Below are 27,851 nucleotides of genomic sequence, written 5' to 3'. Positions count from 1 at the left end.
AAATAATTATTTGTTCCTGATAATCGAATTTGTTGTAGCGTATAGACATGAATTTCTAAACTCAAGGACCTTCGTGGGTAACATGTAGTAGACGCATGATTAGGAATATAATCCCTAAATGATTAGGAACTCAATACTTAAGACATAGACCTCGAAGATACTACTCCTCTCAAAGATACTCAACTAATGTCACGACCCAAAACGAGCCGTGACTGGCACCCACACTTATCCTACTATGTGAACGAACCAACCAATCTAAACCCCAACATTTCAACCATAATTAACATAATATAATGCGGAAGACTTAATCTCATTAATGAAAATCGATTAAATAACTTCTAAAAACTCATTACTTATTATTCCCAAAATCTGGAAGTCATCATCACAAGAACATCTATCCTCAAATCACTAATTCTAAGAGTATCTAGAAAGCTAGAATAAATAAAAAGCTAGTCCATGCCGGAACTTCAAGGCATCAAGACATGAAGAAGAAGATCCAGTCCAAGCTAGAAGCGTTAGCTCACTCTGAAATCCGGTGTAATGAAGACTGGCTAGAGTTGCGGTTGAGTTGAAGACGACGGTACGTTTGCTGTACTCAACAAATAACAAAGAAAGAAACATACAAGTAGGGGTCAGTACAAAACACAGGTACTGAGTAGATATCATCGGCCAACTCAAAATAGAAAACAGTATATATCAGATAATATCATAAAATCAACTACAATGCTCAAGATGCGGCATTAACAATTACCATAACCCTTGGTCACAACACCAAGCACATCAATGAGGACTCACGCCTCCCCATCATACTCATTTGGGAATTAGGTTCATTAAATTGAGTATATTAACATATTTCAAGATTCATTCTCTTTACTAATCCTGGTGCCGGAACGTGACACCCGATCCATATTCTATCCTGGTGTCGGAACGTGACACTACGTTCCTCATATACTATCCTGGTACCAGAACGTGGCACCCGATCCATATACTATCCTGGTGTCGGAACGTGACACTCCGATCCTCATATACTATCCTGGTACCGGAACGTGGCACCCGATCCATATACTATCCTAGTGTCGGAACGTGACACTCCGATCCTCATATACTATCCTGGTACCGGAACGTGGCACCCGATCCCCTAATCTCACTACTTTCGTTCATCAAGCCTTCTTTTATACCAAGGCATCATCATTAACAAAGTAGATTAAGGCTTTTCAAGATTTAAGATTCAATAGCTTCATCATGCTTATTTTATCACAATTATATAATCACATTCATGCAAGCATACAATTAAGCATATAGAAGGTTTTACAACACTACCCAATACATATCATTCGCTATTAAGAGTTTACTACGAATAGCATAAAACCATAACCTACCTCCACCGAAGATTCGTGATCAAGCAAGCAATTTCCCAAAGCTTCATTTTTCATCTCTCTTGATCAATCGTTCTCCCTCTCTCTGTTCTTTCTGTTTTTCTTATTCAAACCCTTTTTCTTTTACCCTAATTAGCATATAATTAAGTATAAAAGATGATGAATTAAACCATTAATTAATTTAAGGTTATCTCCTTTAACCCTCAAGAAATTGGATTATTACTATTCAACCACTAACTTTATAATTATAATCAGGAATAGTCCAAAACGCCCCTTAAAACATTTAACAGAAATTAGACCCAGCTTGGGATTACGTAGCCTGTGACGGGCCGTCATGCCTGCGACGGTCCGTCCTGCTGAGTCGTCACAGAGTTCAGAGACTCACTTTTTATTGAAGACCTTGTGATGGCTCGTCATGCCTGTGACGGTCCGTCCTGCCACTTCTTCATGAAATTCAGAGAGTCGATTTCAGTACCCAAATTTTAGAATTCTAAGTGTTTTGGAACGAGACCCCCTCGACGGTCCGTCGTGCCTATGATGGTCCGTCATGGGATCCGTTGTCTCAGCCAATTTTTCCAGAAATAAAATCTGCTGCTCAAAACGACTAAACATGTCGTTACAATAGATACCAATTTACCCATCGTTCGTCCCCGAACGATCACAAGAAGAAAAACAAGGGCGAAAAGGAGTACCTGAATCTGTAAACAGGTGTGGGTATCTTTCTCGCATATCAGCCTCCTTCTCCCAAGTGGACTCTTCAACTGGTCGATTCTTCCATTGAACTTTGATGGATGCAATCTCCCTTGATCTTAACTTGCGAACTTCTCTATCTAGAATGGCAACAGGCTCCTCCTCATAAGTCAAATTCTCATAAAGAAGAACCGAATCCCAACGAATGATGTAGTTTCCATCCCCATGGTATCTTTTCAACATAGACACATGAAATACCGGATGCACTCCTAACAGTCCTGGGGGCAAGGCTAATTCATAAGCCACCTCCCCTACTCGCTTAAGTACTTCAAATGGTCCAATATACCTTGGGCTTAGCTTACCTCTTTTTCCAAACCGCATCACCCCTTTCATGGGCGAAACCTTCAGCAAGACTTTCTCACCCTCCATGAACTCCAAGTCTCTAACCTTTCAATCTGCATATTCCTTTTGCCTGCTTTGAGCCGCTAAAAGCTTTTCTTGAATAGATTTCACCTTCTTTAATGAATCCCTCAAAAGATCAGTACCCCAAGGTCTAACCTCAAATGCATCAAACTAACCAATGGGAGACTTACATCTCCTCCCATACAATGCTTCGAAAGGAGCCATATCAATACTTGAGTGATAGCTATTATTGTATGAAAACTCCGCTAAGGGTAAGAAGCTATCCCAATGACCCCCAAATTCTATCACACATGCACGAAGCCTATCTTCCAACACCTGAATTGTTCGCTCAGACTGACCATCGGTCTGAGGGTGAAATGCAGTACTAAGGTCCAACCTAGTACCTAATTCAACATGCAATGTTCTCAAAAACTTAGAAGTAAACTGCGTACCTCTATCTGATATGATGGAAAGTGGAACTCCATGCAATCGAACAATTTCTGAGATGTAAATTTTGGCTAACTTCTCTGCATTATAAGTCACCTTGACCGGAATGAAATGAGCAGACTTAGTTAATCTTTCCACAATTACCCAAATAGAGTCAAACTTCCCCAATGTCTTTGGAAGACCAACCACGAAGTCCATTGCAATTCTCTCCCACTTCCATTCAGGAATGGGAATTCTCTGAAGTGTTCCTCCGGGCCTCTGGTGTTCATACTTTACTTGCTGACAATTTGGACATTTGGCAACAAAATCAACAATGTTGCGCTTCATCCTACTCCACCAAGAGTGTTACTTTAGGTCACGGTACATCTTGGTTGCACCAGGATGTATAGAATATTCGGAACTATGAGCCTCTATAAGAATAGTGTGGATCAAATCATAACCACGGGGCACACATACCCTTCCCTTAATCCTCAAAACACCTTCCTCATCCATTATTGCTTCTTTAGCCTCTCCTCGAAACACCATATCCCAAATTCGGCTTAGTTTCTCATCATCAAACTGTTTCCCCTTGATCTTGTAAAGAAAACAAGATCTCGCCTCCACACTGGCCAAAAATCCTCCCTTCTCATTTACTTCTAACCTCATAAAGTCGTTAGCCAGAGTCTGAACCTCTCTAGACAATGGGCGTCTAGAAACTTGTAAGTGGGCTAAACTACCCATGCTCCCTGCTTTTCTACTTAAGGCGTCTGCCACAATATTAGCCTTTACTGGGTGATACAAGATGGTAACATCATAATCCTTCAGTAGTTCCATCCACCTCCTCTGTCTCAAGTTCAAATCTTTCTGAGTAAAGACATATTGTAGACTACGATGATCTGTATAGACTTCACACTTGACTCCATATAGATAGTGCCTCCATTGCTTTAATGCAAACACTACCGCAGCCAACTCCAAATCATGGGTCGGATAATTACGTTCGTGCACCTTTAATTGCCTCCAAGCATAAGCAATTACATTCTTCTCTTGCATTAGTACTGCACCCAGACCCGAATAGAATGCATCACAATAGACAATGAAATTCTTACCTTCCACTGGCAAGGTAAGGATTGGTGCAGTAGTCAACAAAGTCTTGAGCTTCTGAAAGCTTTCTTCACATTCATCCGACCATACAAATGGAACATTCTGCTTAGTCAAGTTCGTCAATTGGGAAGCAATGGAAGAGAATCCCTTGACAAATCGATGGTAATAGCTAGCTAAACCAACAAAGATCCTTTTTTCCGACACATTAGTAGGTCTTACCCAATTCTTCACTGTCTCAATCTTAGAAGGATCCACCATCACCCCATCCTTAGAAACCACATGCCCCAAGAAGGATACTGCATCTAGCCAAAACTCACACTTGGAGAATTTGGCATAAAGCTTTTTCTCCCTCAACATTTCCAATACAATTCTCAAGTGCTCCTCATGTTCCTTCTTTCTCTTTGAGTATACCAATATATCATCAATAACTTCGATCACAAAGAGATCCAGATATGGCTTAAAATTCCATTCATCAAGCTCATGAAAGCAGCAGGGGAATTCGTAAGCCCAAAAGACATTACTAAGAACTCATAATGCCCATACCTTATCCGAAAAGCAGTCTTAGGCACATGTGCTGCCCGTATTTTCAATTGATGATAACCAGATCTCAAGTCGATTGTTGAGAAGGTACAAGCACCTTGTAACTGATCGAACAAATCATCAATGCGAGGAAGACGATACTTGTTCTTAACCGTTACCTTATTCAGTTGTCTGTAGTCTATGCACATCCGAAAGCTTCCATCCTTCTTCTTCACAAACAAAATAGGAGCACCCCAAGGGGATGCACTTGGTCTAATGAAGCCTTTGCTCAACAACTCTTTGTAACGACCTTTTTAGTCATTTTGAGCAGCAGATTTTATTCGGGAAAAACAGGCTGAGGCGACGGACCCAACGACGGACCGTCATGGGCACGACGGACCGTCGCAGGGTCTCGTTTCAAAACACTTAGAAAAATGGAAAATTATGTACTGAAAATCAACTCTCTGAACTTCATAATGAAATGGCAGGACGGACCATCACAGGTGTGACGGACCGTCACAGACCCTTGGTGGAAATTTGGGTCTCTGAACTTTGCGATGACCTGCAGGACGGACCGTCGCAGGCACAACGGCCCGTCACAGGTTACGCAAATCCCAGTCCGGGTCGGATTTCTTGATACGTTTTAAGGGACGTTTTGGACTATTCCTGCTATAATTATATATTTTGTGGGTTTATATTAATAACTCAAATTCTTGGGGGTTAAAAGAGGTAATCTTAAGTTAATTAGTGGGGTATTATTACCATCTTTTATTCTTAATTATATACTAATTAGGGTAAAAGAAAAAGGGTTTGAATAAGAAAAATAGAAAGAACAAAGAGAGACAGAAAAAGAAAGAGAACGAGTAGAGAGAGAGAGAAACGAAGAGGATAGCAAGGATTTTGAGAAGATAGCATGTTGATCGCAATTCTTCGGGTGGAGGTAGGTTATGGTTTTCATGCTATTCGTAGTAAACTCTTAATAGTGAATGATATGTGTTAGTAGTATTGTAAACCCTTCTATATGCTTAATTGTATGCTTGCATGAATGATGTGATTATGTAATTATGAATAAATAAGCATGATGAAGCTATTGAATCCCAAATCTTGAAAAGAAACCCTAATCTACTTTGTTAATGATGATGCCTTGGTATAAAAGAAGGCTTGATGAATGAAAGTAGTGAGATTAGAGGATCGGGTGTCACGTTCCGACACCAGGATAGAATATGGATCGGGTGCCACGTTCCGGTACCAGGATAGAATATGGATCAGGTGTCACGTTCCAACACCAGGATAGAATATGGATCGAGTGTCACGTTCCGACACCAGGATAGAATATGGATCGGGTGCCACGTTCTGGTACCAGGATAGAATATGGATCCGGTGTCACGTTCCAACACCAGGATAGAATATGGATCGGGTGCCACGTTCCGGTACCAGGATAGAATATGGATCGGGTGTCACGTTCCGACACCAGGATAGAATATGGATCGGGTGCCACGTTCCGATACCAGGATAGTATATGAGGATCGGAGTGTCACGTTCCGACACCAGGATAGAATATGGATCGGGTGCCACGTTCCGGTACCAGGATAGAATGAGGATCGAAGTGTCACGTTCCGACACCAGGATAGTATATTGAGGAGCGGAGTGTCACGTACCGACACGAGGGGAATAAAGATAATGAATCTTGAAAGATGTTAATATATTCAATCTAATGAACCTAATTCCCAAATGAGTATGATGAGGAGGTGTGAGTCCTCATTGATGAGCTTGGTGTTGTAACCAAGGGTTATGGTAACTGTAAATGCTGCATGCTAAGGATATTAGTTGATTTTATGATATTGCTTAATACATACTGTTTTCTATTTTGAGTTGGCCGATGATATCTACTCAGTATCCGTGTTTTGTACTGACCCTACTTTTATTGTTTTCTTCTTGTTTATTTGTGGAGTGCAGTAAACGTGCCGTCATCTTTGACTTAACAGTAACTCAAGCCAGTCTTACTACATCGGAAATTCAGGGTGAGCTAATGCTTCTAGCTTGGACTGGATCTTCTTCTTCAAGTCTTGATGCCTTGAACTTCCGGCATGGACTAGCTTCTTATGTATTTTTAGCTTCTTAGAATACTCTTAGTTTAGTAATTTGATTATAGATGTTCTTGTGATGATGACTTCCAGATATTGGGAATAATAATAGTTATTGATTTTATTAATGAGTTTAAGTCTTCCGCATTACTTTATGTTGATATTACCTTGAAATGTTAAGATTTAGATTGGTTGGTTCGCTCACATAGGAGGGTATGTGTGGGTGCCAGTCGCGGCCCGGATTTGGGTCGTGACACTCTTGAAGTTGGTCCTTTAACTCCCTTAACTCAGCGGGAGTCATTCTATAAGGGGGTATAGAAATGGGGCGAGTACCCGGTTCAAGATTGATGCAGAAGTCAATATCCCTATACGATGGCATACCAGGAAGGTCTGCGGAAATATATCTAGAAACTCACGGACTATCGAAACTGACTCAATTGAAGGTACTTGGGTAGTATCATCCCTAAGGTGTGCCAAGAAAGCTAAACAAACCTTACTAACCATTCTCTTAGCACGAAGAAAGGAGACGATACGAACCGGGTTGGAAGTGTAGTCACCCTCCCACACTAACGGATCTATCCCAGGCTTGGTAACGTCACAGTTTTAGCATTACAATCCAAGATTGCAAAATTTGGAGAAAGCCAAGTCATACCCAGAATTACATCGAAGTCAACCATTTCTAAGATAACCAAGTCTACATGAGTATTGCTTCCCACAAAAGTCATCAGACAAGACCTATATACTTTTTAAACTATCACAGACTCACCCACCGGAGTAGAAACACGAATAGGCGTGTCAAGAAATTCACAATGTAAATTAAGACCATTAGTAAATGAGGAAGATACATAAGAAAATGTGGATCCAGGATCAAATAATACAGAAGCCACGCAATAACAAACCAAAAGATTACTTGTGATAACAGCATCAGATGTCTCCGCTTCAGACCGCCCAGGAAAACGTAACAATGGGCCCTATCACATGTCTGTCTATTGCCTCTACCAGGTTGCGCTGCAGTAGTTCCCATTTGTTCGTCACCCCGGCCGTTTTGGTGACCACCATTACCTCTACCACCACACCCTCCAGAATGACAGCCTCTTCCATGACCACCTCTACCTCTGACTATTTGAGGTCTGTAACTCTGTTTTGGACAATACCTCTTAATGTGTCCAGTCTTCCCACATCCATAACATTCTCTGGATTCAAGCATAGGTCTCTCAGAGAAGTGTTGACCGGTCTGAGGTGGACCCCCAACTACAGTCTGTAGTGAACACTGAATTGGTCGGACTGAGTAACCTCCTGAACCCTGTCCTCTAGAGTAAGAACCATTAATCTCACCTCCCCTTCGAAACCTTTTTGATGTCGATGCCATGGTGAAGTCATTTGTCTTCACTCCTTCCACCTCTATCACGAAGTCTATCACTTCTTGAAACGATTTTGCCGTAGCCGCTACCTGTAAGGCTGAAATCCACAATTCTGACCTCAACCCCTTCACAAAACGGTGAATCCGCTCTTGTGGACTGAAACAAAGTTGGGTGGCATACCTGGATAATGCACGAAACTTAGCCTCATATGCAGTAACCGACATCCTACCTTGCTCTAGGCTCAAGAACTCATCTCTTTTCCTATCCCTCAAAGTCCGGGGGATATACTTTTCCATAAATAAGCTAGAGAATGATGCCCAAGTCATAGGTGGTGCCTCTGTTGGTTGACACTCAACATGTGACCGCCACCATATTTTGGCGTTCCCTTGAAACTGATAAGTCACAAACTCAACACCAAACCGTTCTACTATACCCATCTTGTGTAGTAGCTCATGACAATCAACAAGAAAATCGTACGCATCCTCAAATTCAGCACCCTTGAAGACTGGAGGTTTCAATTTCAAGAACTTATTGAAAAGTTCATGCTTATCATTTGTCATTATAGGCCATGTAGTCAGACGAGGAAACGTGCCTATTTCCAATGAGGCATCCATGCGGGGAGCCACAATAGCTACATGTTGTACCTTCGGAACCTGAGGTGCTGGTGCAGAAAACACTGGAGGTGTCTGGCCCTGATCAGATTAACCCACTCAGGTAAGCAAGAACCTGATTGATCATCTCTGGGGTAGGTTGGGGTGGCAATCCCTCATTCTATACTTGTTCATTCTCCCCTTCCTCACCCTCTCTTACTACTTCCTCAGTCGGTGGAGGAGTCACCGCCCTAGTATCAGATGGGCTAGGTGCTTGTCCTCTTCCTCTAGATAACATCCTCCCACGACCTATTCCATGGCCTCTTACCACTACTCCTCTTCGAGCTACAGCCCCAGTGGCTGGCTCAGACGCTTCTTGTCTTGCCGGTGTTGGTGTTGGCGCAGTTGTTGCTCTTGTTCTAACCATCTGCGAAATAGAGTGAAGATGGTCAGATACCAATTTGTATCACCTAGATACCAATTGGACCCAAGTAATAGCACGAAAGAAAGAAAGAAAGAATGGAATTTTTCCTAAAGTCTTATAGCCTCTCAAAGAAAAGTAAAGGCGTCCCCCTACCGTTCCTTAAGACTCTACTAGACTCGTTCTTGTGTGATGAGACCAACGAACCTAATGCTTTGATACCAAGTTTGTCACGACCCAAAACGAGCCGTGACTGGCACCCACACTTATCCTACTATGTGAGCGAACCAACCAATCTAAACCCCAACATTTCAACCATAATTAACATTGTATAATGCGGAAGACTTAAACTCATTAATGAAAATCGATTAAATAACTTCTAAAAACTCATTACTTATTATTCCCAAAATCTGGAAGTCATCATCACAAGAACATGTATCCTCAAATCACTAATTCTTAGAGTATCTAGAAAGCTAGAATAAATAAAAAGCTAGTCCATGCCGGAACTTCAAGGCATCAAGACATGAAGAAGAAGATCCAGTCCAAGCTAGAAGCGTTAGCTCACCCTGAAATCCGGTCTAATGAAGACTGGCTAGAGTTGCGGTTGAGTTGAAGACGACGGTACGTTCGCTGTACTCCATAAATAACAAAGAAAGAAACATACAAGTAGGGGTCAGTACAAAACACAAGTACTGAGTAGATATCATCGGCCAACTCAAAATAGAAAACAGTATATATCAGATAATATCATAAAATCAACTACAATGCTCAAGATGCGGCATTTACAATTACCATAACCCTTGGTCACAACACCAAGCACATCAATGAGGACTCACGCCTCCTCATCATACTCATTTGGGAATTAGGTTCATTAAATTGAGTATATTAACATATTTCAAGATTCATTCTCTTTACTAATCCTGGTGCCGGAACGTGACACCCGATCCATATTCTATCCTGGTGTCGGAACGTGACACTCCGATCTTCATATACTATCCTGGTACCGGAACGTGGCACCCGATCCATATACTATCCTGGTGTCGAAACGTGACACTCCGATCCTCATATACTATCCTGGTACCGGAATGTGGCACCCGATCCATATACTATCCTGGTGTCGGAACGTGACACTTCGATCCTTATATACTATCCTGGTATCGGAACGTGGCACCCGATCCATATACTATCCTGGTGTCGGAACGTGACACTCCGATCCTCATATACTATCCTGGTACCAAAACGTGGCACCCGATCCCCTAATCTCACTACTTTCGTTCATCAAGCCTTCTTTTATACCAAGGCATCATCATTAACAAAGTAGATTAGGGTTTTTCAAGATTTAGGATTCAATAGCTTCATCATGCTTATTTTATCACAATTATATAATCACATTCATGCAAGCATACAATTAAGCATGTAGAAGGGTTTACAACACTACCCAATACATATCATTCGCTATTAAGAGTTTACTACGAATAGCATAAAAACCATAACCTACCTCCACCAAAGATTCGTGATCAAGCAAGCAATTTCCCAAAGCTTCATTTTTCCTCTCTCTCGATCAATCGTTCTCCCTCTCTCTGTTCTTTCTGTTTTTCTTATTCAAACCCTTTTTCTTTTACCCGAATTAGAATATAATTAAGTATAAAAGATGATGAATTAACCCATTAATTAATTTAAGGTTATCTCCTTTAACCCTCAAGAAATTGGATTATTACTATTCAACCACTAACTTTATAATTATAATCAGGAATAGTCCAAAACGCCCCTTAAAATATTTAACAGAAATCCGACCTAGCCTGGGATTACGTAGCCTGCGACGGTCCGTCCTGCTGAGTCGTTACAGAGTTCAGAGACTCACTTTTTATTTAAGACCCTGTGACGGCCCGTCATGCCTGTGACGGTCCGTCCTGTCACTTCGTCACGAAGTTCAGAGAGTCGATTTCAGTACCCATATTTCAGAATTTTAAGTGTTTTGGAATGAGACCCCCTCGACGGTCCGTCATGCCTATGGCGGTCCGTCGTGGGATCCGTCGTCTCAGCCAATTTTTCCAGAAATAAAATCTGCTGCTCAAAACGACTAAACAGGTCGTTACAACTAATAAAGTTCATGTCAAGTTTATGGGCATGAACGACTCGACTTAAAGGTCTAAATAACAAAATGGAATTGATGTATATGATTTTTCTCATTTTCATACTTACTTCATCAAAACTTAGCCTAAATCAATAGTTGATCTCAAAGGATTCACAATTGAACTCAAAAATTTTCTTGAACTCTACTCTTAACTCTTTCTTCAATTTGAATTATGAATTAAAGATTTATGATTCATAATATGAAGGATCTCGATGATAATTTAGACTCATGAATACATTTTCATCATTCTCATACTCACTTGCTCAAGTCTTGAAACAAGTTATTAGAAATTAGAGAAGACTCAAAGGGACTTTCTAAAAAAGACTTGAAAGAACTCTCAAGACTTAACTCTTAGCTCTACCTTGAATTTGATTTATGAATTCAAGGTCAAGAAAACACTGTATGGGAGTAAGTCCGCGACATAGATATGCATTTTAATATTTAATCACGCAATAATAAATTTAAGATTGAAATATTGGGCCTGTTAACGGGCCCTTTCATATCTAGTATTTTATATATATTATATTACATATATTATATATATATTATATAGAAGAGTGAAGTGGGAGGACGACCAAGGGCAAAAATATAATTTCACTCTAACAAAAATCTATTTAGAAAGATAATTAATAATTCTAGAAACATCTTTCTATATGTGAAGTGAATAATGATCAAGGGTAAAAATGTAATTTCACGCTAACAAAAATCTATCAAGAATGATGACCAAAAAAAAATTAAATAGATCTAGAAACATCTTAAGTTATTTTATTACTATTAACTTAGTTTGTTATTACTTCACTTTCTTTTCTTTTGTAAGTTATTGTGCTATGTATTTTATCATGACTTTATTTTACTATTATTTTAATTTAATTCTTAATATTTTTTTCTATTTATCATGCAAATAAAAAATGTCTACTTTTTATATAAAAATTTATCATGAATTAATTATTTCCATATTCATTTTGGCTCTAATAATATATTTGAAAATAAATAAGTGTAATAAAATTTATAATATATATTAGATTGAATTTCAAGAAAAAAATGTAAAAAAGTAACTCTACAAATAAAAATGAATAGGATGATATATTTGTATTAAAGACGACTAAGAATAAAATGTAATTTTATTCTAACAGAAATCAATCAAGAATAAGTAATTTTAGAACATCTTTCTAGATATGAAGTGAATGATGATCAAAGGAAAAAATTTAATTTCATGCAAGTAAAAATCTATCACGAACGATAACAAGAAAATTAAATAGTTCTAGAAATATCTTTAGTTAGTATTATTAGTATTACCTCATTTTTGTTATTTCTTCATTTTTGAAAGAGTAATTGTGATGTCTATTTATCATATGAAAGTGAATAAATAATGATTATACTTATCTCTTAATAATTACATATCAAGTGTGATATTAGGTGGGATCAATCAAAATTAAAATTTAAATGTATATTTAAATTTTGTGTATTGAAACATTTTTAAATTTTGTGATCTTAAAGATACTATATAAAAAAATTAAAATTCAGAAGTTATTTTCTTTTTGAAATAAAATAAAAAAATAAGTTCATATAAATCAAAAAAAGAGGGATTCATATATTAAAAATGAAATATATAAGTTTTGTTAGGGGTGTCAAATGGGCGGGTTAGGTTGAAATTGGAAATATGAAACGAGTTCAAAAGAAAGCGGGTTAGGTCTTGACCCGCCCAAGTTTACTTTGAGCTGAAATGGTTGGGCTCAAACGGGTTAAAAATGGGTTGGGTCTTGACCCGTCCTATTCGACCCAATTAATCTCAACAATTTAACATATTGATATTTAACTTTTATAATCACAATTTGAATATCCGCTCTAAATTTTTTTGTTAAAAGAGTAACAAATGGATAGATTAATCCTAAAAGATTTTATATCAATAATAATTCATACCTTCAATATAGGAACATATCTTAATAAAAAGTTTTAAAGTGGTTGAAATTGAAGATTGAATTGAGCTCAATTGAGAATTTCTTCAAATGGGTTAAGCTTGATTGGACTCAATCCAAATTATCTTGAGCTCAACCCTTAAAATTCTGGGCGGATTGGGCTGGTTACCTTGTAACGACCTGTTTAGTCGTTTTGAGCAGCAGATTTTATTTCTGGAAAAACTAGCTAAGTCGATGGATCCCACGACGAACCGTCATGGGCACGACGGACCGTCGTGGGGGTCTCGTTCCAAAACACTTAGAATTCTGAAATTTGGGTACTGAAATCGACTCTCTGAACTTCGTAATGGAATGGCAGGACGGACCGTCGTGGGCACGACGGACCGTCACACATCTTCCACAGAAATTAACTCTCTGAACTTTGCGACGGACCTGCAGGACGGACCGTCACAGCCATGACGAACCGTCACAGGCTGCATAATCCCAGGCTGAGTCGAATTTCTTTAAATGTTTTAAGGGACGTTTTGGACTATTCCTGCTACAATTATAAATTTAGTGGGTTAATGTTAATAATTTAACTACTTGAGGGTTAAAGGAGATAACCTTGAATTAATTAATGGGTTAATTCATCATCTTTTACACTTAATTATATGTTAATTAGGATAAAAGAAAGAGGGTTTGAATAAGAAAAATATAAAGAACAAGGAGAGGGAAAGAGAACGATTGAGAGAAGAGGGAAACGAAGAGGAAACAAAGCTTTGGGAAATTGCTTGCTTGATCACGAATCTTTGGTGGAGGTAGGTTATGGTTTTTATGCTATTCGTAGTAGACTCTTAATAGCGAATGATATGTGTTGGGTAGTATTATAAAACCTTCTATATGCTTAATTGTGTGCTTACATGATGTGATTATATAATTGTGATGAATAAGCATGATGAGTCTATTGAATCTCTAATCTTAAATTTACCTTGTTAATGATGATGCCTTGGTATAAGAGAAGGCTTGATGAACTAAAGTAATGAGATTGATGATGCCTTGGTATAACAGAAGGCTTGATGAATGAGATTGATGACGCCTTGGTATAAAAGAAGGCTTGATGAATTAATAGAATGAGAATTAGGGGAGCGGGTGTCATGAACCGACACGTAGAATTAGGGGATCGAGTGTCACGAACCGACACGTAGAATTAGGGGATCGGGTGTCACGAACCGATACGTAGAATTAGGGGATCAGGTGTCACGAACCGACACGTAGAATTAGGGGATCGGGTGTCACGAACAGACACGTAGAATTGGGGGATCGGAGTGTCACGTTCCGGCACATAGTAGTAGGGGAGCGGAGTGTCACGTACCGACACAAGAGAAATAACGATAATGAATCTTGAAATTATGTTAATAAATTCAAATGAATAGAACCTATATCCCAAATGAGTATGATGTGGAGGCTTGAGTCCTGAAAGGTATACTTGGCGTTATTATCAATGATCCTTGTACTTGTTGTTGCTACCTGTTGAGTATTGTAGTTGATTTTATGATATCATCTAATATATATTGCTTTCTATTTTGAGTTGGCCGATGATATCTACTCAGGACTTGTGTTTTGTACTGACCCCTACTTGTATGTTTTCTTTTTGTTAATTGTGGAGTGCAGCAAACGTACCGTCGTCTTCAACTCAACCGCAACTCTAGCCAGTCTTCATCACGTCAGATTTCAGGGTGAGCTATTGTTTCTAGCTTGGACTGGATCTTCTTCTTCACGTCTTGATGCCTTGAAGTTCGTGCATAGACTAGCTGTTTAGTTATTTTAGCTTCTTATATACTCTTAGATTTAGTAAGTTGAGGATAGATGTTCTTGTGATGATGACTTCCAGATTTTGGGGATGATAAGTATTGAGTTTTAGAAGTTGATTATTGATTTTGTCAATGGGTTTTAAGTCTTCCGCGTTGTTTTCTATTTATTATGTTTGAAATGTTGGGCTTTAGATTGGTTGGTTCGCTCACATAGGAGGATAAGTGTGGGTGCCACTTGCGGCTCGATTTGGGTCGTGACAAACTTGGTATCAGAGCATTAGGTTCGTTGGTCTCATCACACAAGAACGAGTCTAGTAGAGTCTTAAGGAACGGTACGGGGACGCCTTTACTTTTCTTTCAGAGGCTATAAGACTTTAGGAAAATTCCATTCTTTCTTTCTTTCTTTTGTCCTATTACTTGGGTCCAATTGGTATCTAGGTGATACAAATTGGTATCTGACCATCTTCACTCTATTTCGCAGATGGTTAGAACTAGAGCAACGACTGCGCCAACACCAACACCGGCAAGACAAGAAGCGTCTGAGCCAGCCACTGGGGCTGTAGCTCGAAGAGGAGTAGTGGTAAGAGGCCATGGAATAGGTCGTGGGAGGATGTTATCTAGAGGAAGAGGACAAGCACCTAGCCCATCTGATACTAGGGCGGTGACTCCTCCACCGATTGAGGAAGTGGTAGGAGAGGGAGAGGAAAGGGAGAATGAACAAGTACAGAATGAGGGATTGCCACCCCAACCTACCCCAGAGATGATCAATCAGGTTCTTGCTTATCTTAGCGGGTTATCTGATCAGGGCCAGACACCTCCAGTGTTTTCTGCACCAGCACCTCAGGTTCCGGAGGTACAACATGCAGCTATTATGGCTCCCCGCATGGATGCCTCATTGGAAATCGGCACGTTTCCTCGTCTGACTACAGGGCCTATAATGACAAATGATCAGCATGAACTTTTCAGTAAGTTCTTGAAATTGAAACCTCCAGTCTTCAAGGGTGCTGAATCTGAGGATGCCTATGATTTTCTGGTTGACTGTCATGAGATACTACACAAGATGGGTATAGTAGAACGGTTTGGTGTTGAGTTTGTGACTTATCAGTTTCAAGGGAACGCCAAAATGTGGTGGCGGACACATGTTGAGTGTCAACCAACAGAGGCACCACCTATGACTTGGGCATCATTCTCTAGCTTGTTTATGGAGAAGTATATCCCCCGGACTTTGAGGGATAGGAAAAGAGATGAGTTCTTGAGCCTAGAGCAAGGTAGGATGTCGGTTACTACATATGAGGCTAAGTTTCATGCATTATCCAGGTATGCCACCCAACTTTGTTTCAGTCCACAAGAGTGTATTCGCCGTTTTGTGAAGGGGTTGAGGTCAGAATTGTGGATTTCAGCCTTACAGGTAGCGGCTACGGCAAAATCCTTTCAAGAAGTGGTAGACTTCGTGATAGAGGTGGAAGGAGTGAAGCCAGATGACTTCACCATGGCATCGACATCAAAAAGGTTTCAAAAGGGAAGTGAGTTTAATGGTTCTTACTTTAGAGGACAGGGTTCAGGAGGTTACTCAGTCCGACCAATTCAGTCTTCACTACAGACTGTAGTTGGGGGTCCACCTCAGACCGGTCAACACTTCTCTGAGAGACCTATGCTTGACTCCAGAGAGTGTTATGGATGTGGGGAGACTGGACATATTAGGAGGAATTTTCCAAAACAGAGTTATAGACCCCGAATAGCTAGAGGTAGAGGTGGTCATGGTAGAGATCGTTATTCTGGAGGACGTGGTGGCCGAGGTAATGGTGGTCACTAAAACGGCCGGGGTGACGGGCAAAGTAGAGCCACTACAGCACAACATGGTAGGGGCAACGGGCAGACAGGTGATAGGGCCCATTGTTACGCTTTCCCCGGGCGGTAAGAAGCGGAGACATCAGATGCTGTTATCACAGGTAATCTTTTGGTTTGTGATTGTATGGCTTCTGTATTATTTGACCCTGGCTCTACATTTTCATATGTATCTTACGCATTTGCTAATGGTCTTAATTTACATTGTGAATTGCTTGACATGCCTATTCGTGTTTATACTCCGGTGGGTGAGTCTGTGATAGTTGAAAAGGTGTATAGGTCTTGTCTTGTGACTTTTGTGGGGAGCAATACTCATGTAGACTTGGTTATCTTAGAAATGTTTGACTTCGATGTAATCTTGGGTATGACTTGGCTTTCTCCAAACTTCGCAATCTTAGATTGCAATGCCAAAACTGTGACATTGGCCAAGCCTGGGACAGACCCGTTAGTGTGGGAGGGTGACTACACTTCCAATCCAGTTCGTATCGTCTCCTTTCTTCGTGCTAAGAGAATGGTTAGTAAGAGTTGTTTAGCTTTCTTGTCACACCTCCGGGATGATACTACCCAAGTACCTTCAATTGAGTCGGTTTCGATAGTTTGCGAGTTTTTAGATGTGTTTCCTGCAGACCTTCCTGGTATGCCACCGGATAGAGATATTGACTTCTGCATCGATCTTGAACCGGGTACTCGCCCCATTTCCATACCCCCTTATAGAATGGCTCCCGCTGAGTTAAGAGAGTTAAAGGCCCAACTTCAAGAGTTGTTAAGTAAAGGTTTCATTAGACCAAGTGCATCCCCTTGGGGTGCTCCGGTGTTATTTGTGAAGAAGAAGGATGGGAGTTTTTGGATGTGCATAGACTACCGGCAGTTGAACAAGGTAACTATTAAGAACAAGTATCCCATTCCTCGCATTGATGACTTGTTCGATCAGTTACAAGGTGCTTGTGTCTTCTCTAAGATTGACTTGAGATCTGGTTATCATCAATTGAAAATACGGGCAGCAGATGTGCCCAAGACTGCTTTTCGGACCAGGTATGGGCATTATGAGTTTTTAGTAATGTCTTTTGGGCTTACGAATGCCCCTGCTGCTTTCATGAGCTTGATGAATGGGATTTTTAAGCCATATCTGGATCTCTTTGTGATCGTATTTATTGATGATATATTGGTATACTCAAAGAGCAAGAAGGAACATGAGGAGCACTTGAGAATTGTATTGGAAATGTTGAGGGAGAAAAAGCTTTATGCCAAATTCTCCAAGTGTGAGTTTTGGCTAGATGCAGTGTCCTTCTTGGGGCATGTGGTTTCTAAGGATGGGGTGATGGTGGATCCTTCTAAGATTGAGACAGTGAAGAATTGGGTAAGACCTACTAATGTGTCAGAAATAAGAAGCTTTGTTGGTTTAGCTAGCTATTACCGTCGATTTGTCAAGGGATTCTTTTCCATTGCTTCCCAATTAACGAACTTGACTAAGCAGAATGTTCCATTTGTATGGTCGGACGAATGTGAGGAAGCATTCAGAAACTCAAGACCTTGTTGACTACTGCACCAATCCTTACCCTGCCAGTGGAAGGTAAGAATTTCATTGTCTATTGTGATGCATCCTATTCGGGTTTGGGTGCAGTGCTAATGCAAGAGAAGAACATAATTGCTTATGCTTCAAGGCAATTAAGGGTGCACGAACATAATTATCTGACCCATGATTTGGAATTGGCTGCGGTAGTGTTTGCCTTAAAGCAATGGAGACACTATCTATATGGAGTTAAGTGTGAAGTATACACGAATCATCGTAGCCTACAGTATGTCTTTACTCAAAAAGATTTGAATTTGAGACAGAGGAGATGGATGGAACTACTGAAGGACTACGATATCACTATCTTGTATCATCCGGGAAAGGCTAATGTTGTGGCAGACGCCTTAAGTAGAAAGGCAGGGAGCATGGGAAGTCTAGCTCACTTGCAAGTTTCTACACGTCCATTGGCTAGAAAGGTTCAGACTCTGGCTAACGACTTTATGAGGTTAGAAGTAAATGAGAAGGGAGGATTTTTGGCCACTGTGGAGGCGAGATCTTCTTTTGTTGACAAAATCAAGGGAAAACAGTTTGATGATGAGAAACTAAGCCGAATTTGGGATATGGTGTTGCGAGGAGAGGCTAAAGAAGCAATAATGGATGAGAAAGATGTTTTGAGAATTAAGGGAAGGGTATGTGTGCCCTGTGTTGATGATTTGATCCACACTATTCTTACAGAGGTTCATAGTTCCAGATATTCTATACATCCTGGTGCAACCAAGATGTACCGTGACCTAAAACAACACTTTTGGTGGAGTAGAATGAAGCGTGACATTGTTGATTTTATTGCCAAATGTCCAAATTGTCAGCAAGTAAAGTATGAACACCAGAGGCCCAGAGGAACACTTCAGAGAATGCCCATTCCTGAATGGAAGTGGGAGAGAATTGCAATGGACTTCGTGGTTGGTCTTCCAAAGACATTGGGGAAGTTTGACTCTATTTGGGTAATTGTGGACAGATTAACTAAGTCTGCTCACTTCATCCCGGTCAAGATGACCTACAATGAAGAGAAGTTAGCCAGACTCTACATCTCAGAAATTGTTCGATTGCATGGAGTTCAAATTTCCATCATATCAAATAGAGGTACGCAGTTTACTTCTAAGTTTTGGAGAACATTGCATGCTGAATTAGGTACTAGGTTGGACCGTAGTACTGCATTTCACCCTCAGACCGATGGTCAGTCTGAGCGAACAATTTAGGTGTTGGAAGATATGCTTCGTGCATGTGTGATAGAATTTGGGGGTCATTGGGATAACTTCTTACCCTTAGCGGAGTTTTCATACAATAATAGCTATCACTCAAGTATTGATATGGCTCCTTTCGAAGCATTGTATGGGAGGATATGTAGGTCTCCCATTGGTTGGTTTGATGCATTTGAGGTTAGACCTTGGGGTACTGATCTTTTGAGGGATTCATTAGAGAAGGTGAAATCTATTCAAGAAAAGCTTTTAGCGGCTCAAAGCAGACAAAAGGAATATGCAGATCGAAAGGTTAGAGACTTGGAGTTCATGGAGGGTGAGCAAGTCTTGCTGAAGGTTTCGCCCATGAAAGGGGTGATGCGGTTTGGAAATAGAGGTAAGCTAAGCCCAAGGTATATTGGACCATTTGAAGTACTTAAGCGAGTAAGGGAGGTGGCTTATGAATTAGCCTTGCCCCCAGAACAGTCAGGAGTGCATCCGGTATTTCATGTGTCTATGTTGAAAAGATACCATGGGGATGGAAACTACATCATTCGTTGGGATTCGGTTCTTCTTGATGAGAATTTGACTTATGAGGAGGAGCCTGTTGCCATTCTAGATAGAGAAATTCGCAAGTTGAGATCAAGGGAGATTGCATCCATCAAAATTCAATGGAAGAATCGACCAGTTGAAGAGTCCACTTGGGAGAAGGAGGTTGATATGCAAGAAAGATACCCACACCTGTTTACAGATTCAGGTACTCTTTTTCTCTCTTGTTTTTCTTCTTGTGATCGTTCGGGGATGAACGATGGGTAAATTGGTATCTATTGTAACGACCTGTTTAGTCGTTTTGAGCAGCAGATTTTATTTCTGGAAAAACTGGCTAAGTCGATGGATCCCACGACGAACCGTCATGGGCACGACGGACCGTCGTGGGGGTCTCGTTCCAAAACACTTAGAATTCTGAAATTTGGGTACTGAAATCGACTCTCTGAACTTCGTAATGGAATGGCGGGACGGACCGTCGTGGGCACGACGGACCGTCACACATCTTCCACAGAAATTAACTCTCTGAACTTTGCGACGGACCTGCAGGACGAACCGTCACAGCCATGACGAACCGTCACAGGCTGCATAATCCCAGGCTGAGTCGAATTTCTTTAAATGTTTTAAGGGACGTTTTGGACTATTCCTGCTACAATTATAAATTTAGTGGGTTAATGTTAATAATTTAACTACTTGAGGGTTAAAGGAGATAATCTTGAATTAATTAATGGGTTAATTCATCATCTTTTACACTTAATTATATGTTAATTAGGATAAAAGAAAGAGGGTTTGAATAAGAAAAATATAAAGAACAAGGAGAGGGAAAGAGAACGATTGAGAGAAGAGGGAAACGAAGAGGAAACAAAGCTTTGGGAAATTGCTTGCTTGATCACGAATCTTTGGTGGAGGTAGGTTATGGTTTTTATTCTATTCGTAGTAGACTCTTAATAGTGAATGATATGTGTTGGGTAGTATTATAAAACCTTCTATATGCTTAATTGTGTGCTTACATGATGTGATTATATAATTGTGATGAATAAGCATGATGAGTCTATTGAATCTCTAATCTTAAATTTACCTTGTTAATGATGATGCCTTGGTATAAGAGAAGGCTTGATGAACTAAAGTAATGAGATTGATGATGCCTTGGTATAACAGAAGGCTTGATGAATGAGATTGATGACGCCTTGGTATAAAAGAAGGCTTGATGAATTAATAGAATGAGAATTAGGGGAGCGGGTGTCATGAACCGACACGTAGAATTAGGGGATCGAGTGTCACGAACCGACACGTAGAATTAGGGGATCGGGTGTCACGAACCGATACGTAGAATTAGGGGATCAGGTGTCACGAACCGACACGTAGAATTAGGGGATCGGGTGTCACGAACAGACAAGTAGAATTAGGGGATCGGAGTGTCACGTTCCGGCACATAGTAGTAGGGGAGCGGAGTGTCACGTACCGACACAAGAGGAATAACGATAATGAATCTTGAAATTATGTTAATAAATTCAAATGAATAGAACCTATATCCCAAATGAGTATGGTGTGGAGGCTTGAGTCCTGAAAGGTATACTTGGCGTTATTATCAATGATCCTTGTACTTGTTGTTGCTACCTGTTGAGTATTGTAGTTGATTTTATGATATCATCTGATATATATTGCTTTCTATTTTGAGTTGGCCGATGATATCTACTCAGGACTTGTGTTTTGTACTGACCCCTACTTGTATGTTTTCTTTTTGTTAATTGTGGAGTGCAGCAAACGTACCGTCGTCTTCAACTCAACCGCAACTCTAGCCAGTCTTCATCACGTCAGATTTCAGGGTGAGCTATTGTTTCTAGCTTGGACTGGATCTTCTTCTTCACGTCTTGATGCCTTGAAGTTCTGGCATAGACTAGCTGTTTAGTTATTTTAGCTTCTTAGATACTCTTAGATTTAGTAAGTTGAGGATAGATGTTCTTGTGATGATGACTTCCAGATTTTGGGGATGATAAGTATTGAGTTTTAGAAGTTGATTATTGATTTTGTTAATGGGTTTTAAGTCTTCCGCGTTGTTTTCTATTTATTATGTTTGAAATGTTGGGCTTTAGATTGGTTGGTTCGCTCACATAGGAGGATAAGTGTGGGTGCCACTCGCGGCTCGATTTGGGTCATGACAAACTTGGTATCAGAGCATTAGGTTCGTTGGTCTCATCACACAAGAACGAGTCTAGTAGAGTCTTATAGATATATATATATATATCTTAAATAAAAAAACTGGGTTGGAGCGACTTTACGAGCCAATTCCATTTTAACAAGGTTAAACTACATAAATTCCACTATTTAGGTATTACTAATTAAGATTTTTTTTAAAATTCAAATATTACTTTTTTTTATCATATTTTGTGCTTAAGATAGATGAGTCTGAATATGTGTGATACATGTATCTCCTGACTTTGAAATCGAGATACATATTTTATTTGTTTAAATTAATTAGTTATAATTGATTTTCTTAATTAGAGGTTTAATTGTGATACATCATGTATCATACACGCGAGATACATGTATTCATTGATTATAAGAATCGAAATGCACGATATATAACTTTGAATTAATGAGTATAACTTATTTTCCTTAATTAAAAGATTAATGGATGAATAATTAACAATCTAAACCGATTTACAGGATCCTTACTTAATCACTTTAACAAGTTCCCCTAAAATAATAAAATCTTAGTAATTCTGTATTTGTAAACTTCTTTTTCTTCATTAATTTTTTGTTTTGTATCTTAAATTTTCGAATATTCCAGCCTTGAGATACACGTATCATTTTTCGCAAGATATATGTATTCATCAGTTTTAAAAATTGAGATACATGATTTATTACCTTAAATTCAACGGGTGTAACTTATTTCATTAGTTGATGAATTATAGCAAACTAAACAGATTTACACGATCCTTGCGTGTCAACTCTAACAAGTGTTCCTAAAATAACAAAAGTATAAATCATATTAAATTTGTAATTGTACGCATGATCTTCTTTACCCATTCCTTCCTTTGTGTCTTAAATTTTTGACATGAATGTTGGCGGATGAAAACCCAGCAATGACAAAAACCTAATTTGTAAAAGTTAATACAATAAGATTAACACCAATATAAACTCTATCTTAGATACTTGAATGGAATGTAAATCGAGATACATGAGAATAATGAATAATAATAATAATTTACCCCATTGGTACACGGAATGTAAATCGAGATATCTGAGAATAATGAATAATAAGAATAATTTACCCCATTGATATATATAACAGTTGTGTTGAAGAAACCTTGAACTTCTTCTGGATAATATTGGTCATCTTGAAAGAAGACAATTAATGACTAATTTATAGAAAAGATGTATGATGACGATAATGAATATAAGTTTGTATGATGGTGAACTTCACGATTTAGTTAAGGAAGTTAGAGAGATGCATAGATATAAAGTACGTGTGAGGTGGAGGTGAACATTAGGGTAGTGAGAAAATAATTTGAATTGCAAATGTAGCATTAATTAAGGAGTTTAAAATTTAAGATAATTATTTAATATTATTTAAGAGATTTGTGTATCTAATTAAATCTTTTTAAAATATATAATATAAATATTAAAAATGGTATTATGTGTAATTTTTTAAAATTTATAATAAAATAAATATATATAATAGTAAAGAATGTCTAGTTAGGTAATTTTTATTTTTAACAACTTTATGTATGTTTAGTCTTTTGGGGAAAGTTACACATATATACCATCTAATATTAATAGTTTAAGGTCCGTGTAATTCCATTTCAATTTAGGGAAAATTACCTTATTAGATATTTATTTATATTATATATACTAATTATACCTATACTTTTAAATAATAATGCATCTTATCATTAATCAAGAGTTTTCTATCATATATTGAGGAAGATATATATCTAGATACATATATTTTTGCTATTAGATATACTAAAATAGGGAGAGATGTGAGAGAGACAGGGAGAGAGACGAGCGAGATTGAGAGAGAGGCAAGCGCGATATATAATCATGTATCCGATATACATGTGAATCACACTAGATACATACTACATATGTGAATTTGTATGTATCCAGTGTAATTCACATGTACCTCAGATAAAAAATACATTGGAGAGTGACAAACGAGATGGGAGGGACGCGAGCGAGATAGTCATGTATCCTAGATACAGATGTACATGTAAATGTATATATCTAGTGTAGTTTGCATGTATCTGTAATCAGATAAATTATAGGGGAGTGGCGAGTGAGATGGAAAGAGACAAGCTAGATTTGTTTGTATCCCATATCTATGCAAATTCACCTTGGATACGGTGTATTTAGACTAAATTACATATAATTTTAATTCATGTATCTCGAGATACATGGGTCTGAACATATTTGAATGCATCAAAATATTATAAATTCATTATATTACAAGTTAAATTTATCTAAATAATTAGCTCCTAAATTAGTGAGACCCAAACGTGACTTCCCTCCGGTTGGCCCATATCAAATATCCAAAATTTCTATATCTTTTCCAAAAATTTCACTCTTTCTATCCACGGCATCACCACTCTCCAATACCTTTGTTTTCTCTCCAATATTTTCAAAATAAATTTTTAATACTCACATAAGCATAATAATGCTAACACAATATATTTTTCAAGTATTCATTTATAAATATTATTTAATTATGATCACCGTTGTTAGTCCTTATTTCATTTAAAAAATAGAGAGGAAAATAATGATCACCATTATAAGCTCAAAACATTTCCATTTCAGTCAACAAGTATGCAAGAAAATTATAACCTCTAAAAAACTTCATAAATTCATTTGTTCAGCATTGGTATAAAACCACAACTTCATCCTCCAATCACACTTCCTCTCCGCACCAAGAAACCAATCACAATCAATGTTTTAAAAGACTTTTTTGGGACTCACCTCGGGGGCTCTCCCTGGGGCGAGACTCTAGCAAAACCCTTCAAGACTCAATTGCAGGACTTGGTTCTGTAAGACTTACGTCCTAAGTTTCTGATTGTACGCCCTAAGCACCCGATTATACACCCTAAGCACGCCCAACGCTCAATGCTCGAGGCTCGCCTAATAGATCTTATACAAATTATGTGTTAAAATCTTTAGTTAACATTGTTGACATATTTAATATTTTTTTTATCCATAGAGATAAGAAGATTGAGAGTACCTCAAACAACAAGTCAAAGTATCGTATCTTTACTATTTGGTAACATTATGAAGATAATTATTTAGTACGTAACATTGCTTTTAAAAATATATAGTGAAATTTTACTTGTTCACTTATCATTGGTCATCATGGTTTTGTCATATGTCTCAAAATTATCACATTTTATTTATCTATTTGAAAGTAATTTATTTTTTATTCATGATAAATTGATGTTTTTATTAGGAACTTTTTTATTAATAATTTTTTACCCCTTTTCGGTCTACGTGACACTTTCTTTGTGGGCCCAACGCTAATTGACTTTTTTTTAAGCTAGTGCCACATAGGCCGAAAAGGGTAATAAATTACTTATAAAATAAGTTCAAGGGGGTAATAGGACCTTGATATAGTATAAGTGTGTTTATGTGATTTCTGGCGTAGGTGGAGAGGGTACTTGTACATTTTCCCTTTTTATTATAATAGTAGTAAGTTTTATTTATTATTTTCTTTTAGGGGGCTAAATTGTATAGTGTAATAATAATATTTTTTTCTAGAAATAATAATTATTTTATTATTAGAAAGTTAAGACATTAGATCATTTATACTAGTATAATCATGTTAGAATTTTATTTTCTATGAGTTTCCTTAATTATGTTTATAATTATTTAAAACTATTGATGTATTGTTATAATTTTGTGTTATTATACTATATTGTAAATTAAAAATCTATGAGGCTTACGCCTCGGCTCACACCCTCGCTTTTAAAACGCTGATCACAACTAAAAATAATACAAAAGTAAATGTCTATCTATAACATAAAATATCATAAGTTTCACAACTCTTGCAACAATTACACTGAAGAATCAACAACAATCCAAAAAAAAAAAGAAAAAGAGTAGGAAAACTCATATACAAAAAAGAAGAGATGAAAAATCAAATGTCAATCCTTCATAGATCCAAGTTTAAACATAATAACAAAATAGTTTTCTTCATTGCAACAATGTTAGAAGCTCATCTGGAGGAGATATCGCTAAGCAAAATCACGACTATAAAATATCATTGAATTGTAAGCGTACGTATTAGCTTAACTAATATAAGTGAGAAATTATATAAATTTAATGAAATAGCTTAATTATATCGAATTTTTTTTTGAAAAACATTGTATTTAGTTTGCAGGAATTAGGATACAAGCGACTCCACCAATAGAAAGATTTTATGGTGTCTCTGCATTTCTTAGTATATATAATCCTAAAGTAGATGGAAATGGTTCATACAGTGCTGCAACCATTTTTCTTTCTAATGGGAAAGGGCAAAACGTCGAGGAGATACAAGTCGGATGGATTGTAAGTTGTCATTTCTTATTGCATCTATTCAATTTCAAAAGATTACGATCAGTACATATTCATTTTTCAGGTGCATCCAAGTTTGAATGGTGACACACGAACTCATTTGTATACCAAGTGGACAGTAAGTGTAACTTTGATTGAATGACAAGTTCCTTTTGAAAAAAAATAATATGAAATAATCGAGAAATACTTTGGGATAGGTGGATAGCTATCAGAAAACAGGATGTTACAACACAAAGTGTCCGGGATTTATCCAATTAAGTCGTACAATACCTATAGATTATGCTTTTCCAAGGACCTCAGAAATAGAAAGTTATTACAAAGAGGAAGTGCTTCTCAGGTTGTATCAGGTATGTTATGCTACACACTTTCAATAATTTTCTTACTTGTCTTTTATGTAAATAATCATGCATACTTTTCTCATTTTGTTAGACAAAATATTTTGATTATCATCTTACTATGCCGGTGATGAATGAGGAGATAGGAATGTGGCCCTATGAAGTGTTCAACAAATTGACTGAAAATGCAGGGGACTTAGTGCAATACGGAGGGAAAGTGTACACACCAGGAGGTCAATATATTACGCCTCCTATGGGAAATGGTCAATTTAGAGGTGGACATTGGCTGCTCACTAGTTATATGATTAAAGTCTTGTATGAAATAGAAGTAGATGGCCACAAACAACAAGTTTCACCAGATGAATCTAAGGTTGAACCTCGTGAATCAAGGTGTTTTTACCAAGGCAATCATTATAATGCAAAGGATGGCTACTGGGACTATAACTTTTTATTTGGGGGTGCAGGTGGTGGAGATCAAAGTGAATTTTGTCAGTATTAGCATAAGGGAAAAACATTAGTACCTAGCAATTATGTCATATTGTATTTTTGTTTGAATGGAAAAAACATTTTTATATACTTGTATTTTTGCTTGATTTTGAAGCTGTCATCGATTAAAAATCAACCTGTAAAATGCAGACAATATGATTGACGATGTGGTTGATGTTCGTACCATTTACAGGTACCCTTGTTCAGCTGTGTTATCTATTGATGTACATGTTTGGAAGTATATAAGTAGTATGTCGCTATAAAACATGTTTTTTTGCCCATTCTTTTGCTTCTTCGCCGCCATCTGAGAAAAAGTTCTATGCTAAATCATATTGGTATGATGCAACATCAAGTAATAAATAGTCCCAAAACTCTTTTAATTGCTTTGTTTTTAATTTGATGAATATGGAGAACTAAAGACTTGGTCTATCCACTATGATTGTGACTTTATCATTTGATTTTTGTGTTCATCATCGTGCTCTTTGTTTCAAATTTGATTTAGCCAAGCCTCCCTTTTGTCCTGTTTTATGCTTCTTTGATT

At 38.1% G+C, this 27,851-nt stretch overlaps 2 long non-coding RNA genes across 3 annotated transcripts; one reads left to right on the top strand and one right to left on the bottom strand.

The window, feature by feature from the left end:
- Window positions 1–22,776: 22,776 nt before the first annotated feature.
- LOC109120104 (uncharacterized) lies at window positions 22,777–23,406 on the bottom strand. Of its 2 annotated transcripts, none has more exons than XR_002027556.3 (2): window positions 23,159–23,406; window positions 22,777–23,043 (listed from the first exon to the last, which is right to left on the bottom strand). It is a non-coding gene; the product is annotated as an uncharacterized lncRNA (long non-coding RNA). The 2 variants fall into 2 exon arrangements; XR_002027555.3 differs by having other exon boundaries at window positions 23,222–23,406.
- A 2,937-nt stretch (window positions 23,407–26,343) lies between these two features.
- Window positions 26,344–27,417, top strand: LOC138347912 (uncharacterized). Its single transcript, XR_011220473.1, has 3 exons — window positions 26,344–26,607; window positions 26,687–26,836; window positions 26,919–27,417. It is a non-coding gene; the product is annotated as an uncharacterized lncRNA (long non-coding RNA).
- Window positions 27,418–27,851: the final 434 nt, after the last annotated feature.

The sequence above is a fragment of the Solanum lycopersicum genome, chromosome 4 (assembly GCF_036512215.1).
Source record: "Solanum lycopersicum chromosome 4, SLM_r2.1".
In the NCBI taxonomy this organism is placed as follows: domain Eukaryota; kingdom Viridiplantae; phylum Streptophyta; class Magnoliopsida; order Solanales; family Solanaceae; genus Solanum; species Solanum lycopersicum.
Note: the sequence above shows the minus strand (reverse complement) of the source record. Positions and strands in the feature narration are given on the sequence as shown.